This window comes from Phoxinus phoxinus (genome assembly GCF_949152265.1).
Source record: "Phoxinus phoxinus genome assembly, chromosome: 9".
In the NCBI taxonomy this organism is placed as follows: Eukaryota; Metazoa; Chordata; class Actinopteri; order Cypriniformes; family Leuciscidae; genus Phoxinus; species Phoxinus phoxinus.
This window is the reverse complement of record NC_136884.1, coordinates 11,876,211-11,894,351: the sequence shown is the minus strand read 5'-3', so window position 1 is coordinate 11,894,351 and position 18,141 is coordinate 11,876,211. Positions and strand designations below refer to the sequence as shown.

Sequence of the window (18,141 nt, the reverse complement as noted above, 5' to 3'; positions counted from 1 at the left end):
GGTTAAAACTGCACTAAATAACCAATCCAGGGCCAACTTCCACAGCACAAAACTTTTGCCCCAGGGGGGTAGAAATCAAACCTGCTCTGCAAACAGGAACCTTCAGCCCGCAGTTCAAAGGGGTCAGAGTGGATTCGAAGCCATCCTATTGGGTGATAAGTAACCATGGAAGCATTTGTATAACCACAGAGACCGCTCAGATACTTGAGCAAGCTGTTAGCACCGTGTTCAAACATTTAATGCCCTACACGGAGACCTAAGAGTCTCTTTCCTAGTCACGGAGTTGGAGCACTTCCAGGCAAAGACTTTCTGACTCACAGCACCTGCAAAACTCAGCTGGGGGGAGGAATAGACACGGTTGCATGCTCAAAACTATATCTAGGTCAACAATATGCTGGTTGTGCACCAACACACTTCCCCAAACAAACACGATCGCTCAGGAAACACCCCTTCTTAAACCAAAACACATGAAGCCTACTGTTCTCCACGTACTTTGTGTCTGCTGCACGTTCAAGCCACAAGTCTGCATGGGTGTTTCTCACTCTGAGCCGGTATGTTTACTTTTTATGGTACACGTGTCTGTTGTGTGCGGCATGCGTGTAATGCTGTATTTAGAGCCTTTTCATGAGATCACACGCAAAATGCTGTCGGATTAGGCAACTTGCAGTGTTGTGTTCCCAGCGCTAAGTACGTCTTCAAGGAAGACTGGCATGTGTACAAAAAAAAAAAAGTCATCTTCTGTTTATATGGGGAGAGGTTACAAGGTCATCACACACTTTTTCACTATGAGCTGTCAGTCACGCTCTTACTCTAACCACAAGTCCAGCGCGTTCAACAAAAGCCTGGCAGGCAATAACCCATTTGCATGAAAAAAAAGTGCGTCTTCTTTGTACACGATCCAAATTAGTTTTAATCCTCAGATTAGTAAACAGTTTTTGCTATTCAAGTCAAACAGCAAATAAAAAGGACTAAAACCACATACATTTAATCAGGGGTGCACATAACTGGTGCGTAGGACCGCATGCGTGGTAAAAATAAACGATGTGCAGCAGAAATGAGTACCAAAATGTATGGCATTTTTAGGGACAGGGGCAAGTTTACTTACTGGAGTTGGCTTTTTCTCCATTTCTGGTAAGATCGCAATCATGATGATGCGTGTGTTAATAAGTGTCATTAATAATTAGGAGTGCAACGGATCGCAGTTGATCTGTGATGAAACATCATCGTCATCCACCATGTTCGAGAGAAAAGATAGTGAGGAGAGCCTCTAAAACGAGTATCTTTCAACCTTATCAAAAAAATAATTGCAAACTGGTTTGAAATGACACGCAAATGAGTAAATAATGATAGATTTTTAATTTCAAAAAAGCTGATGAAGGGCTGCTCTGTTTATTTAATGGTATGTAGCAGATATAATTGAATTTTCATGCAGAACAGTAAAGTTTCACTTGAGCATTTCATTGGTCCCTGAGCAGCAAACACAACCAGACAGAGCTGAGTGAGGTGAAACAGGAACTTCAATTTGACCTATTTCACAGAGTTCATTTCCTGTTTTGCCCACTAGCAGAGAGACGCGTGAAACGAGACACCAAAACACCGTTAATGAATGTGGCCACAGAGAGCGGATGTCACAGCCCCGCATAATAAATGCCAATAATAAGACTCAGTCTGAAACAATAGCCATCTTAACGGAGTCAAGTCCAATGCACGTACATCCCATACTTTTCTTTGAAGATCAAAGCGCAGTAAATGGCAGACTCATATACGGTCTTGTTTTAAGTTTAGCCAGTATGCGCATGCTAAATGAGCTGAGGTAATCCCCTGGCAGAAAAAAAGCTTTATCTTAAATCTCATCACCCGTTACACCTATGATTTCTGTCGCTGACCCTCCTACTGTGCTGCATTAGTGGGATGAAATGTTCTGTGCTGCGATAATAGAAAATGAATGGGAGGCTTTAAATAATGCTGTGATATTTAAGGAAGCAGTTTTTTTTTAATACAATCAGAATTTCTGCTTCGAAATAAACACCACTTTTCCTTGAGCCAAGTATTTTGGCTATTACACTTGCTACAGTATGTAACGATAAGATCTTATAAATATATTCAGGGGTCATTTTTAATCTGTGCCATTCTCATTTTTTTTCAAATTCAATTTCATGCTTGTTTTGACAAATTTTCTTCCTTTTTGCATTCAACATACTATAAAAGACTTGGAGGGGGCGCAACTCATAGCTTTATCTCCTTTCATTAGTGTAAATGTCATAACAGGGGTGGGATGTTTTAGGCAGCACTTTGAGAGCTCTCTGTCTGCAGAGAGCAGCTCAGTGAGTTGCAAGAATATTCAGAGGATAGGTCCTTTATGTTTCCTGCACCTCTTGCTCAAAGGCAATTCAGTCCAGCGTGGCCAATTCAATTGAAAACCCAGACAGAATCTGTTCCAAGCAGGCCCAGAGCCATTCTATGAGAAAACTGAATAATTAGACCGATTAAAGAGCTCTGATTCTGCGCAGACACTGTGGTAAGGATCGTCTGGTGGGGGAGGGGGTGTTTTCGAGTTAAGGGATTCCTTTAGTAACTATGAGTCTGTCCTGCTTCACCAGCCAGTAAGGGCCCATTATACAAGCCCAGTGAAATGCGTTTAGCAGATAGCATAGATTTAGACATCATGAGATTTCAAATTAGAGCCCTGTCTTGGGGCAAGGGTCCAGTGCCAAGAGCCCTGTCCAGTGAGACAAATGTGTGTAATAACTGCTTTGAAATACAAGCGTTTATCAATTGCTCATGTGGCAAAACTCAGGGACCACACTAATTGCAGCTAATGCTATACTTCTCTACGCAAAAAAAATAAAAAAATGAAGCACTACAGTGCAAAGTACTAAAGACTATAAAACTTCTATATTTTCAACACATATCTAAAATGAATTGCTTTGGGAAAGTTTACTAATACGCAGACTGTTCTTTTCTGGTTTAAATAAAAAAATGAAACGGAGAAGGGAAAAAAAAAGCTATGGTCTCAGACTTTCGGGCCCCATTGTATTTTCATTGGTGTGATGCGCAATCAATTTTAGGAGGTATGGGGGGTGTCTTCTGTAGGTGTGTTCTCCACAGCTGTGCATGTTGTCTACAGGTCAAAGGGGTCAGATATAGCAGGCCCACTAAAAGACAAGATAGTAGACTGCTCACAGATGTCCAACAGCAGCACACAAATGCAGTGTCCCGCAAGAGAAACATGCTAACCATTCACACCCTGGAGAATGTTCATTTATAAGTGAATAAAAGTTTTAAAAAATTACACACACACACACAAAAATTGTGCATGCCAACTCTCTCTGAAACATTTCAACAATAACTACTTCTGTTATTTGCTAAATTAATTTTTGGTTGTTATTTGGGCCAAGTAAAAATGCCTGAGATTATGAAATCAACACAGAGTTCCGAGACCCAGTGAATGAAATTGTGCACGCATTTTAGTGAAGCATATCAGGTGTTCCTGTGTAGCATAAGCGCTCCCTTGTGGCTATCACAAAACTTGCAAAAGTGATGAACTTGGCCCAGTGCTTTGTCATCAAATCTGCACTTTTGGGTTTACTTTTCGTTAAGAGCCAGACACAATTTGTTTAGCTGATATTACACAGAAGCAGTTTCTGTGGAAAACAGCTCACTGCAATTGGACGGCCGTCAGGCTGTGTGAGGTTCTGTGCTAATGCCATGAGGTTCGAGTCACGGCTTGGAGAGGGTACCTGTTAGTTGTAATTACCCTTAAAATGCACAGCTGGATTTAAATGGCAGTAAAACAGCAACAAACAGGTGTGAGGGCTGTTAAGGTCTGCTTCCAAGTCAGTCACACAAAACACACCAGGCCAATAAAGTCGCAACCTCACACCAAGGTGTACACGCATGCCTCTGAGATTGCAGCTTAGTTACGGTGCAATCACGATCCCTGCAGCTGGCAACAAGTGGTTCCTTTAAACTGTAGACTAAACAAATACCAGTGTCAAAAGACGCTCTGGATGTGACTGGGCTTCCTCAGTGGAAACTGAACCCAGCGGGAAGGACTGACAGAGCTGGAAACAAGTGAAGGAGATGGCGTGTTTGTAGAAGTGTTTGGACCTGGCTGGCCGCTGGACATTTTTCTGAATGAAAGAGACGACTTTTAAAAATCGCACCTCCCTCCACGGGCCTCTGATGCGTAGCTTCCCGAAAATGTGAAACGTTCCAATAAACTGATGCCTCGCCCTGTAGGAATCCCTCCAAAAAACACACTGTGCAGGTGCATCTGCACTGAAGCTCACAAATGAATGATTTCACTCTTGATTGTTACGAAGTCAGAAGACTATTAGCGTTCCAGAGTGGTGGAAATATTCATGAGTTTTCCCCATCTTTGGATAATAAATCCCCAAGAAGAGTACAATCTAGTGCTAATGCATAAATCAGCCTAAATTACCTTGACGCAACTACAAAAAGCGGTATGTAAACTATTGTTGACATTGTCATTCATTGGTGCCAAAGAATGATATTTTATAGTATACTCTTAAAAATAAAGGTTGAGGCGTTTTCACAGTGATGCCATAGAAAAACTATTCTGAGTTCGCTAAAGAACCTTTCAGTGAACAGTTCTTAAAAGAACTCGTGAAGAACCTTTCTCCAAAGCCTTTTTTGGAATGGAAAGGTTCCAAGGATGTTAAAGGTTATTCATGACACTATACACTGTAAAAAAAAAAGTCACCTTACAATCCATGTATGGTGAAAAACTGTTTAACATCGCATTATATGTCATTTTATTGTAAAATACTGTCAAATCTATGACTAACCATATAATTTATGGTAAAAACAAACAAACAGTAAAAGGACATTGCCAGAAGTCTCTGATTAACACATACGATTACACTTCAAATAATTTGTTTTTTTTCTTCTCATCTTTCTAGTTAGTATTATTATTAATGTGTGTGTGGTTTTTTTTGTTACATTTTATGTTATTTAGTTAATGTTTATTGTTTTATTTTAGTGTAGCATTAACCTGATTATGTTTTGTCTTTGTGTGTATGACCTTGTACACCTATATATGAGTATTTGCCATGTTTTATGGAAAAGCCACTTGAACTGATTCATCATGTGGCTTTCTATTGTGCCACATGTCCTGCATTCTTGTGGCGGTTAGGGATACATTTTAAGGAAAAATGGCAGATTTTGGTAGTTAAAGTCATTATATTAACGTTATATCGCTTAATGAAATTTATGGTTATAAGTTAATATACAGGCATCCTTTAAAACTGGAAAAATTGTCACAGTATTTTTTTACGGTGAATTTCTGGCAACCACAACCGCCAGTTTTTTACTGTAAATTTAACAAGTTATTTTTTAAAGTGTAGATTCCAATACAGGACAACACAAAAGATACTTTGACAAATGTTTAAACTGGTTTTGTCCATACAATGAAAGTCAATGGGGTCCAAAACTATATCACATCTTAATTTTTCTCATTTGTAAGTGGCTTAATATATAATTTGTAAGTGGTAAATTAATAAATATAAATTCATTTTCATTGTATGGACAAAAAAAAAAAAGAGAAGACGACACATTTCCAAAATATCTTCTTTTGTGTTCCATAAAAAAGTAAAACCGGTTTGGAACAACATTTTTGAGAATTTTTTTATTTTTGGGTGAACTATTATTTAAATGTTAGAGTGAAAGAGAGAGTCTGGGGTAACAAACAGAACAATTCCCTACATCTGTTTTCACAGCTATATACTATTTTCCAGAATGAGATTATGAATATAAGTCCAAAACAAATGAGGCTGAATGCTTTCTGAGCTATTCCACCATATTTATCAATGATATTTCAAAGAAATGGATGTAACTTGATAGCTCCCTGGTTTAAGTCACAAACACTCACCACCTGCTGAGGCTGGGGAGAGGGGCGGCTGGAACCTCGGTGCAAATCAATCAGCAGACTAGTTCAGACGAGGACACTGGCAAACGCTCCTCGGGAGCTTGCGTGTCGAGAGGCCTGGCGTGAACTGTGGAACCAAAGCTCGCTGCCAGCCCTCTCCATAACTAAAGCTGATTTAGACTGAGGGCCTAGAACAGGATTAGGTTTCATCCTCTGTCATGCATTTTCATAGTGATGTTTTGAGTCCTGCGGCCCTCTTTGATTCGGCCAAAAAAAGCCTGGGTTTTTTTTGTCTGAATCAATGTAACGTAAGATGAAGAGCACAGCAGGATGAAATGCAGTCCTCTCGATTTCAGTCTTTCCCTCCAAACACTAAGAAAAACAAATCTAATGTTCACTAAACTGACCTTGGTGTTATTTAGTACGGTAAATGCTCTCCTTCGCGTTTCCAATTTGTTATTCCTTAGCGAGCCACTCGAGATTATATAAATGGACTGTCCAAGAGAGGCATGGGGATATATATATGCAATGGGGGAATGCTTTTTCACTGTTACATCATGATTTACACACTGAATACATACAAAATATCTCTCCTGCTTCAAGTATGAAACTGTGTCCCAAAGAGCCTTTCAAAGATTTTACAGTGAGTGCAAATTATTAGGAAATGTGTTAAATAAAAGAAATGCAATAAAAAGGAAATTTTGCAAAAGCCTTCGTGCTCCCTGCAGCCTAGTCAACATCTAATGCCAGCTTGCAATGTTCTGACAGAACAGGGAACTTTAATATACATCACTAGTCTAGTTTAATTTGAAGAGATATTCAAAACATAGGTCAATGACAAGTAAGGCAGTCCAAGATAATAACATGTTCTATTTTCTAGTTAATAGCAATGTAGTTTGGATTCGTGTGGTTTAATTTAATAACTCTAAAAATGTCATGTGATGTAACCCTTGAGTAAAAAAGTTGTAAGATGTTACATCTTTATCATTTTATTAAAAGTTTTTAAATATATTTTCACGGTACAATTTTTATTTTATTTTTTTACAAATAACATAAATTATTATAAATGTCATTACATTTTTGGGGGCAGTTTTACCATATGACATTTTATATCCTGAACTAACCTTGCCGTGAAATACCGTAGGCCAAATTGTCTGATATTTTAAGAAACATATTGATCTTAAAACAGCATTGATCTTTTTGTAAGAAATTATACAAATTAAAAAAAAGATTGGAATAAGGTTGTACTTAAATAGATCTAGACATAATGCTTATTTAATTCATTGACCCAAATATTAAATTATGTTATGCTTTACATTAATTGTACCAGGGAAGAAGAACATGTATCGTGATGAAGTGTTTAACGAGCCATGTTCAACAGGTAAACTAAGGTCTGCCCTTCACACATGAAGGAATATTAGAACACCAATAAATGACCATTATCTGAAAATGTCATATGTTTGACTTAAGTAATAGGACGGCACTTGGCATTAATATTGCGATCACCGTGATCCGATCAAGCAAATCAGATCATGAGCCAATCAGGAAACGGTGCGTTTACACCTGTCCACATCAAGTGCCTTCTGTATCTGGATAACAGATCGGATTTCGCATTCACGAAAAAAAAAAAAAAAAAGGATGGCTCCGGTGCAACGGTCAACCTGAAGTGGTGGGTTTTCTTTTAAAACCAGTTTTCAGTCAGGGTACATTTGACAAATCTCGCAAAATGAGGAGGATGAAAAGGCTGCAAGTACTAATAATGTAGATAGATGGCGTAATGGAAACGGTATAGAGAAACGTATCTGAGAACGTTGCCAGCTGTGGTGGGAAAAATGCACGTTCTTTACAGAAAATTAATGGTTCTGCAACTTTAGTGTGCGAAAGCAAACATTTCAGTATATTTGCGATGTACTTCGCACTCGACTGTATCGCAAAACCACACAGCTACGTGCAGCAATTCCTGGAGAGAGGAGGGGGAATGATGACAGTGGGCGGGGGCTTTTGTGTGACGTCCACACCTGTGAATGCAGACACGATGGCTGGATTGCGTTTACATTACACTGAGATCCGATCACAATGCGTCCTCGACTACCTCCGAACCTGGACACGCTGATCGGATAACATTCTGATCAGAAGCGCGTTTACACTTGTCTTTTCAATGTGTATGTGGACAACATCCGGATACAGGTCGCATGTTAATGCCAAGTGTAAACGCAGCCAAAGGGTCCTTCACAGTTCCACAAAGACGGCTTATCAGTATGAGCCCTTCCACTCTCACTCTCGAGAGCTGATGCATAGTAAACAAGGAGAAATTGACCCATGCCAGAGTCGGTCATTGTGATCTTGTCTGCCTGACCTAGAGTTTACATGGCTTGGTCCGATGAGCTGGATTTCCAATTCAAAACTGGAATTCTCATGGTAGGAATTTGTGATTTTGATATATGTACATGGTCTGTTTCCCTAGTTGGAAAGAAAAAGAAAGGACAATAACACTCTCTTTTTGGACTGACTATGAGGAGTCGATTTGCAGTTCATCTTGGTGTCACGTCACATCACTTTCCATCTAACAACAGCTCATCATGACCGATCCAGTTAGCAGACAACACCTGTGGTCCCCATTCAAAATATCAGCAAACCAGAATAGCAGTTTGAAAAGCAGCTGTCTGATACATGTTTCTTCAATCATACAGTACAGACAGCATCAGTTACAAAAGCAGATAAACGAAATCAATGATAATCTGAGAGATTACAAAAATTTAAAAACAGCTGCCTCCAAAAGCCTGATGCAATATTTAAAGTCTGGGATTCAAAATTAATTTTAAACCTGGAAATAAATACAGGAAAAAAATAAATCTAAATTCTAAATGAAAACCATTTTAACAGTTGGTCAGATGTTCTTGCTACCAATGCAATCTTGCTCAAGATGCTCTTTGGATTATCTCAAATCATGCTGGAGAATATGATCATCAGGACTTTTCAAAAACTTGTGGAGTTCATGCAGCTCGAGTGCTGCTGTCATTAATGCAAAAATGGGACAAACCAAATACTAAGAGATTAAATACAGACCCTCCAATCACCTGCTAGCCAAACATAACACTTATAGCCTGAGTGTGACATCCAACCAAAGTATTTAACATCTCTAATGTCCAAAGTCTTTGTTCCAAAACCATTTCCATAAATCGAAGCAAAGAGGTAGGCAGGGGTTAAATGTAAACGCAGCTCTTGTTCAAGCTCCCCCCACTATCAGCCCTTCACCCCCACCTCGGTTGCACTTGAATCTTTTTGCCACGCGCTCGCGGTTCTTCCCTGCCAACTTTTTTTTTAGTGCGTTCCTCCTCCTCTCTTTCTCCTTGACTCAAACCTGTCAAATCCTATAAGCGAAAACATATTGAACGCACACTATTTTCTTCCCCCCCCCCCCCCCCCCCGCCCCCCCCCCCGCCCGCCCATCAGTTTTTCACGGGACTGATGGATTTTCAATCTCCGAAACATTTGTCTGCATGACATCACCCCTGGGTTTTAACTGCATTATTTCACCAGATACTGTACTGAGGAGAGAAACACTTTCATTACCTCCATAATTCACTTTGGAAAATGTTCCTCAGACGTCTCCCTTCTCTTTAGTTTAGCTGGTTATTACTACAGGAGCAGAACCCCATCCTTACTTGTCACATGGCATGCATTTAATGAACTGCCTAAAAACAAACTGTGATTACAAAACACACTGAGATTCCTGGATGCTGACCTCGATAGATTTGCAGTGCATGGTCATTAATACTACATCACAATTCCTTTTTGAATGGTTAAACACATGAAACTCTACTGAGTAAAATGCATTACCTTTACACTATTTGAGCTATTATTTGAGCAGTTAACACTGTACATAGTACATTACCGTTCAAAAGTATGGGGTCAGTCAGATTTTAATTATTCAACAAGGATGCATTAAATTGATCAAAAGTTTTTATATATATTTATCAAAGAATTCTGAAAAATGTATTCTTTGATAAATGAAAACATCTTACAGACCCCAAACTTCTGAGCAGTGTATACTGTATAGTTGTAATCAAAATTATTCAACCCACATAGCAAATCAGTTTTATTGGCAACATTTACAGACTTTCAACTGTTTGCAATGAACAAATCAAACAAAAGTAATTGAAATAGCTCAACACAGCAAAAGTAGTTTCTGAAAATTCAACTGAAAATGCTACTTTTAGGGACTTCCGCAGTCTCAAAATTATTCCATATAATCCCTCACAACAGCACAATACTGCAAAACAGGTGTTGTCTCAAGCACACCGGATGCAACTAATCAAGGGCTTCATTAGTTGCACCAGGTGTGCTTGAGCTAGAACTCATGACATATCTGAACTGGCAAGGTTTGTTGAGTGTCACGTTTGACTGCATGTTAGAATATAGCTCAAAAGAATGGTCCAAAAAAGTTAAGAGATGTCATTGCCCTTCACAAGGAACAGGATACAAAAAGATAAATGTTTCTAGAGACACCATTGGAAGCATAGTTCGCAAGTTCAAAGTTAAAGGAACAGAGGTCACACTGGATGGGGCAGAAAAAGGAAGCCATCAACAACTGCAACCAGATTTCTGAAAAGGTTCATAAAAACCCTCGAGTGACTGCAAAAGACCTGCAACAATACTTGGTGGCAACAGGCATTGAGGTTTCAGCGTGTACTAAACGCTTGCCAGAACTCCAAGATGGTCTGTGGAGCGATGAAACAAAACTAGAACTTTTCGTCCCTATGGATCAGCAGTATGTTTGGAGGAAGAAGAATTAAGCACATGCTAAAAATAACACCCTGTCTACAGTTAAGCATGGTGGGGCTTGGTGATGCTCTGGGGCTACTTTGCATCCTCTGGCACTGGAAACCTGCAGTGTGTGGAAGGCAAGATGGATTCATTGAAGTATCAGGAAATCCTAGGAGAAAACGTCATTTCATCAGTGAGGAAGTTGAAGCTTGGGTGCCATTGGATCTTCCAACAGGACAATGATCCCAAGTATACCTCAAATTCCACCAAGGCTAGGTTGCAAAAGAGGTCCTGAAAGATTCAACAGTGGACATCACAGTCACCTGACTTGAACCCCATAGAAAATATCTGGTGGGATTTGAAGGAAGCGGTTGCAGCACACAAACCCAAGAATATTACTGAACTGGAGGCCATTGCCCATGAATAATTGAATCATTTTGAGAATGCAGAAGTCATTAAAAGTTGCATTTTCAGTTGAATTTGGGGAAACTACTTGAAATGTTTGTTGTGTTGAGCTATTTTAATTACTTTTGTTTGATTTGTTCATTGCAAACAGCTGAAAGTCTGTACATTTTGCCAATAAACCTAATTTGTAATAGGGGTTGAATAATAATAATAATAATAATAATAATTTGTTACATTTATATAGCGCTTTATCTGAGACCTCAAAGCGCTTTACATAGAAGGGGGGAATCTCCTCAACCACCACCAATGTGCAGCATCCACTTGGATGATGCGACGGCAGCCATATTGCGCCAGAACGCCCACCACACACCAGCTTACTGGTGGAGAGGAGACAATTGAATAATTTCAATTACGACTGTATATACATATATATATACATATTATATATATATATATATATATATATACACACACACACTGATCAGCCACCACATTAAAGCCACTGACAGGTGAAGTGAATAACAAATTATATTGTTACAATGGCAGTTCATGCAGCTTGAGTGCTACTCAAAATGCAGTAAAACTTAAGGCTGCTTATGATAGAAAAAGGTGTCAGAACACTCAGTGGATGTGACTTTGACAAGGACCAAATAGTGATGGCTAGAAGACTGGGTCAGAGCATCTTCAAAACAGCAAGTCTTGTAGGGTGTTCCTGATATGCTGCGGTTAGTACATATCAAAAGTGGTACAAGAAACGACAAGTGGTAAACCGGCATCAGAGTCATGGGCACCCAAAGGTCACTGATACTCGTGCGGAAAGAAGGCTAGCCCATCTGGTTCGTTCACACAGAAGAGCTACTGTAGCTCAAATTGCTGAAAAACTGTAGGCTGAGGTTGAAGAACATTAGAACATGAGTGTTGCCTTGGCCTCCAATTTCCCCAGATCTCAATCCTATTGAAAACCACTATGGGATGTGCTGGACCAACAAATCCAATCCATGGAGGCAACCTGCAGGTCAGGACTCAAAGAATCTGCTGCTAATGTCTCAGTGCCAGATACCACAGGACACATTCAGATGTCTTGTGGAGTCCATGCCTCGATGCAAAAGAGCTGTTTTAACAGCATGAGTGGGATCTACACTATATATTAGGAAGGTGGTTTTAATGTTTTGGATGACTGGTAAAAAATATATATTTTAAAGATAGCTATAATATATTACAATTTATTTTAATTTTAAACTTTTCCACTGCCGCAACTATTTTAAACTAAATAAAAAAAATAAAACAACCTGTTGATAGTTATAAAACTATTTACATTTTTAATAGAAGTATTAGATGACTCATTTATATCATCAATATGCTACAGTTTATATTTTTAGATTATATATATTTTCTTTACATCCATATTCACATAGTGTGTTAGAAAATAATTAGAGATAACAAAATGTGGCTTTATAAGCAGCGGCCATTGTGTTGCGTCTCACTAGCCGACAGCCTTACACTGAACCCAATGCGGATGAGGGTACACTGAAAGCATGCTTACAAAGAGAGTCATCAAGGCAAATGCTATGCCTACCAGACTCTTTTCCAGCTTGCATGGGAGGGTAGGTGACTTTACCTTCTTTCATCAGCCCTAGAATTCACAGACGACGGCAATTAGAGATGTTGTTGTGGCCTCATTTGCAGTTCTGGAAACCAAACGTAAAAGAAATGAGCTGTTATACCTTCAAACATCAAAGAAATACATTTGGTACAAGCAAATGAAAACTTTCAAGGAAGCAAGCGTCAGATTTTAAGGCTTGTTACTGTGCAAAAGGTCCCTGGGCTGTAGAAATCACTGTAAACAGTTCTGGTGAATAATTACTGTTTTATCAGTTTTGAAACACACATCTGATTGGCTTGTGAATGTGGGATGCCAGCAGACACAACACACAGCAGACTCAAGGTAAGCGCATCTTACCCCGGCATGTGCAGCGGTTTATTAGAGGGACTGAGGGAGGACAAAAAGCATGCTGAGAGATGTGTCAGGTCTGGAAGAGCCAGATAGAGCCAAGCGACGCCCGCTGATGACAGACAACCTCGCGACGTCTACAGCACCAGGGGCAGATGAGGCCACTTGTAAAGAAGTAAAGAGCAAACATAAACACACAAGTTAATAAGCCTGTATAAAGACTGCTAATCTTACATTAAAAGGTAATGAGTGACTATTGGAGCTGATAAAGGGCTGCTTTAAATGGGATTTGGTCATTGTTACATTACTGGTACGGCTTTTATCCTCTAAGCCAAAAATGACAGCAGCCCTAACCGCCACAGCAAATGTGGGAAAACATAATGCGTTGACAGTTAACATCAATCAGAAATGGCTTATCAGTCATCATCAGGTGCCATGTAGTCTGGTGGTGTGTCACAAATATTTAAAACCTCCTCTGAATCATTTGGTCACCCTTTTGTTGAATCTAGCTCGTTGTTGAAAAAACACGTTGGGACTAATCTCTCTGGGTGCCAGACATCACTGCAGTCAACCTGTCGGATGGTAATGGCACTGCACTGCGGGTCACAAACCATTTTAGTCAATTGTTTTTTTTATAATTGAGAATATGAGAGAAGCATATGGCCATTATGAGACTGCAATTGTCACTCATAAAGGTTTATAATCAGGCATTGTAAAGCAATCAGAGAGGCCGGGAGTGAATTCACAGGTCTTATTCACTCGTTTATAAATAACCCTAGAAGACTCCCATGAAGTATAATGAATGAGTGTCATGACACAGATGAGCCTAAAGCTTTACAGCTAAAAATTAATGCTATGTAAACCACACGACAAAATATTTCCAAAAATGTTTCCTATGATTGTTTGGATAAGCAGGAAGTCCCATCCTAAACTTACACCACTGGTTGAACCTGAAGTTGACATGAACAAGGTGCGCTCAGTATTTTTGGTAATCATTTGCTTAAAGTCTTTATGCAATCCATTATAAAAGTATTTTGTTTTCATTCATCAAGTATTTCATTTGTATAAATTTTCCCTTATGATGTGTTGTATGGTCTCATGAATAATTGTAACCACAGTTACTTATGTTACACCTTTAGAAAGTATAATGAATTAAAACACATGACAATCAACCAATTTCAGGAGTAAGCAAATATTACTTTTGGTTACAATTATTTATAAAAAATTCTAATGCATTAATTTACATACAGTATTATGGATGAAAATTGATAACTAGAAAATATAAAAATGTATATAATTTGTCTAAATAAATAAAAAATAACACTAAATAAATCACTAAATACAATAAAAATCGAATTTAACTATGAAATTAAGGTGCGGTATAAAAATGCATATTCTTTTTGAGATTTGCAAAAGATTAGATGTAACAGTGTTAATAAATTATAAGTGATTTTAAAGAGTAACTTTAAGTGAGTGTTAAATGACAGCAAAGGTCTTCTAAATGTGGAAATGAGCACCACACACAATTAAATATGCAATATCCAGCATTGCTATAATTATCTAAGACTATTAAAATTATTTAATATAGTAATATTAGTTAACATTAGATGAAAAACAAGAATGTTAACTTCAACTTATTTCAGTTAATTTGGTATTATAATGACTAAAACTAGAACTGAAACAAAAAATATTCAGACCACACCGACCTCACATTTATGAGCATTTTTTCAGCTGCAGACCACACTTACTCAGAGGGACTTACTGGACCTCTTCACCCATACCCAGGTGGGCTGGGTAAGGTGAGACATTTCATCACTTTAAAAGAGGAGAGGGGGCAAATTTTATCAGCAGATCTGAGATCCAATGACAAGCAGTGGAGCGAGGCGGCTTGGGTCCTGGCAAAGCACTCCACACAGGCCTGATACTCTCCCTGGGGCTTCGCTCTCCATGTGTGGTCCCCCCTCTCTGTTTCTCTCAGGGCTGTGTGCCTCCATGCACATGGACAATATGACAACACTGACGGACTGAGATGAGCCAAGACAAGAAAAACAATCAAGCGAGGGCTGTGAACTCGACTGTGAGAGCTGGATTTTTCACTGCCCTCCACTCCCTATCTGAAAGCGTCACACAAACATGCACACATACACACTGGATCTTCTCTTTTTCTTCCACACTCGGCTCGGTAACGTAGCTTGATGGAACGATGGTAAAGATCCAGATAAAACATGCCCCCCCCCCCCCCCCTTCTTTTACGTCCTCCATATGCTTTGATTTCACTGCTCTGAAAGGAGGGAAAATGATTCATGCCATTGGCGTGCGCAGTGGAGCTGCAGCTGGACACTGCACCTGCAACTCCCAAATCTGGGAAAACAAGCTCCCGGGAGCAGGCGGAGAGAAACAGGCCAAGCTTCACACACACACAATCCCTCGTCACAATCTAAGGGCTAATTGATTTTTTTGTATACAGGAGAGTAGCTTAAACTCTTTAGTTTATAGAAATTCAATTGATAAATGTATTAAAACAGCTATGTTGCCACAAACACAGGAGGCATCATCACCTTTGTGATTCAAGCCAGTAAAAAGCAACTTTTCCCAAACAATAAAGGCTTTATTTATCAAGAACCGGTTAACAGTTGACTTCAGTGATGTTTTTGCATTCACGATGACTTGTTGGACTGTTTATTAATGAAACTGGAATGTCAAAGCAGTACTAGATCAAAAGGCAACATTATTAAAGATCTGTATGTCTTCTTTTGTCCTGTCCACAGGAAAGCCTCTAACTCATAACACAGTCCTGTGCGACCGTTGCCCCCAAAAGCGAATTCTCCACAGTCTCTCTCACACACACGTACACACATTCCACAAGATACCCCTGCACATACACAAACATACCAAGAATAATGACCCTATTATTTCTTAATCCTCAGAGACTCGAGCATTGAGATTTATGGTGTTTTTAGGAATCCGTATTAAAGCATATTTTGTTGCACTGAATTCTAGAAAAAAAGTCTTCAATGTTGCAAAATATCAGCAGTTATATATATAATATAATTAGCCTACTTGATTTTGTTGTTTTGAAGTGTCAGGACATCTACACCTCACTTGCCCCTGTAAATTGACCTAACATATTTTAAACACATAAAACAGGAATATTTAGAGGCTTCCATTCCTGCCAATATTTAGATAAAAATTGTTGCAAAAACATTGTTTTTAATTTTATATACATTTATTTATTTATAAATTATTTGATGTAACTGATGTAATTTTAACCCATATTTAGAGAAAATTAATTACAATAAATATTATATAAATTATTTATTACAATTACTAATTAAATAATATGGATATATTTAATTGCAAAGTTCATAATTATAATAATAACAACAATAATATAATTCATTATTACTTCCAAAAAATTTTAATAAATGTGAGAAAAAATTATTTATAGATATGTAAGATTTTTATGCTTGTTGCTTTAAAATAAGAGCTGTTGTAATTGCACTAAATATGTGTTCACATTATTTATTACAATTATATGAATTTAATATAATATTGGTATTATTATATTAATTTGAATATAATTGAATAATATGGGTATTTTTAATTGCAAAGTGCAAATCTAATAATAATAATAAATTACATAGGTCTAATTTATTATTTATTGCAATACCCTCCAATAAAAAGTTGCACAAATGAGACCATTTTACGATATTTAAGGATTTTTGCTATAATGTATTTCAGATGTGTGAGCTGCTGTTGTAATTATTTATTGTAAAAAGGCGTTATTTAATTGCAAAGTGATGCTACAGTGTCTCTCTGAGGGTTAATCATTCATTCATATACAAAAGGGATTATTACAGAACTTAAAATGTCCTTAAATCAGCGATATTTCCATGCCAAGCTATGACACAGGAAAACATACACACAAGGACACTGACACACACACTCACACACAGACACACACACTCTCTCTCTCACGCAAACTTGTGCAGCCTCTCCATTCACACGCAAACAGCTGGGTAAGGAATGTGGGAAAAACATGCTCCCAGATCTGTTTTGAATAGCACTAACTTCGCTGGTCACCCACTGCCGCTTTGAAGCATTCAGAGGCACTCTTGATACTTCACAGACAGACTGTAAAGCGGGATTATGGAGGTGCTGCTGGATGTTAGTATTGCTATGACCTTTGTCCTAAAGTGAAAGAGATGACTGTACCTTATGATGGTCTATTTGGCTCCATAACATGCATATGGTTCCTGTTTAAAAAAACAACAACAACATCATGAGATTTGTATACATGACAAAAACACAACAATAAAAGACTGTTTGCCCTTTATCTCACAGTTATATCAAATAACCTGTTTCAACAACCATGATGGTGACAGACATAGTAATATGTCAACCTCAGGTAAGTCCTGAATCATGGCCACCCACATTCTTTACTAAATACACATAGCATTAGCAACTTGAGATTTTTTGGGAGATATGAGCTACTTAGAACTAAATATGCAACGTTGGTTAAGTCTTTGGTATGAACTGTACAAAAGGGTCTGATTTGGTTTGGAAAGCTTCCCTATAAACAGTCCCTTCTCCCTGGTCGATTGAGATTTTCCTGGGCTGACAGCACTGCTCAGCTTCACTCCCTGACTCAGACTGGGAGGGTCACACTGTAAGACCAAGGTTGTCACTAAAACGCTCAGGGCCCGGAACCAAAATTTTATGGGTGAGCTGCTTTTCCCCCGGGGGCTAAACGAGTAAGCTATAATCATCAACGGTCCCGGGACAATGTTCTCGTTCGCCCCCACTCCTGACGATAATCGTGCGTGGCTGTAGTACACTTGACTGACTTATTTCCTTCTGACAGTTTGAAAATGCCAATATGTTCCAAATGCCTTTAAGGCAGGGGCGTAGAATTTAGTAGGGACGTTAGGGACGTGTCCCTACCAATATCTAGTGACAATGATATATCCCTAGTAATAATTTCGATCAAAACTTAAAATATATTTATATATTGATGTCCCCGTCCCCACCAATTTCAAAATCAAACCTACGCCACTGCTTTAAGGTAGGCTATATAGGTAATAATTCTATATGACTTTTCAGGACTTAGGAAGAAATAAAAAAGAAG

At 38.6% G+C, this 18,141-nt stretch overlaps 1 long non-coding RNA gene across 1 annotated transcript in view; it reads right to left on the bottom strand.

Moving 5' to 3' along the window:
* The window catches only part of LOC307003609, a 45,832-nt gene extending 30,613 nt beyond the window's left edge, over positions 1-15,219 (bottom strand). Inside the window, exons 1-3 of the long non-coding RNA XR_013798760.1 lie at positions 14,762-15,219; positions 13,023-13,177; positions 12,681-12,750 (exon numbers count right to left, since the gene is read on the bottom strand). This is a non-coding gene — a long non-coding RNA (uncharacterized lncRNA). The remainder of the gene's footprint in view (positions 1-12,680; positions 12,751-13,022; positions 13,178-14,761) is intronic.
* Between the last annotated feature and the right edge of the window lie 2,922 nt (positions 15,220-18,141).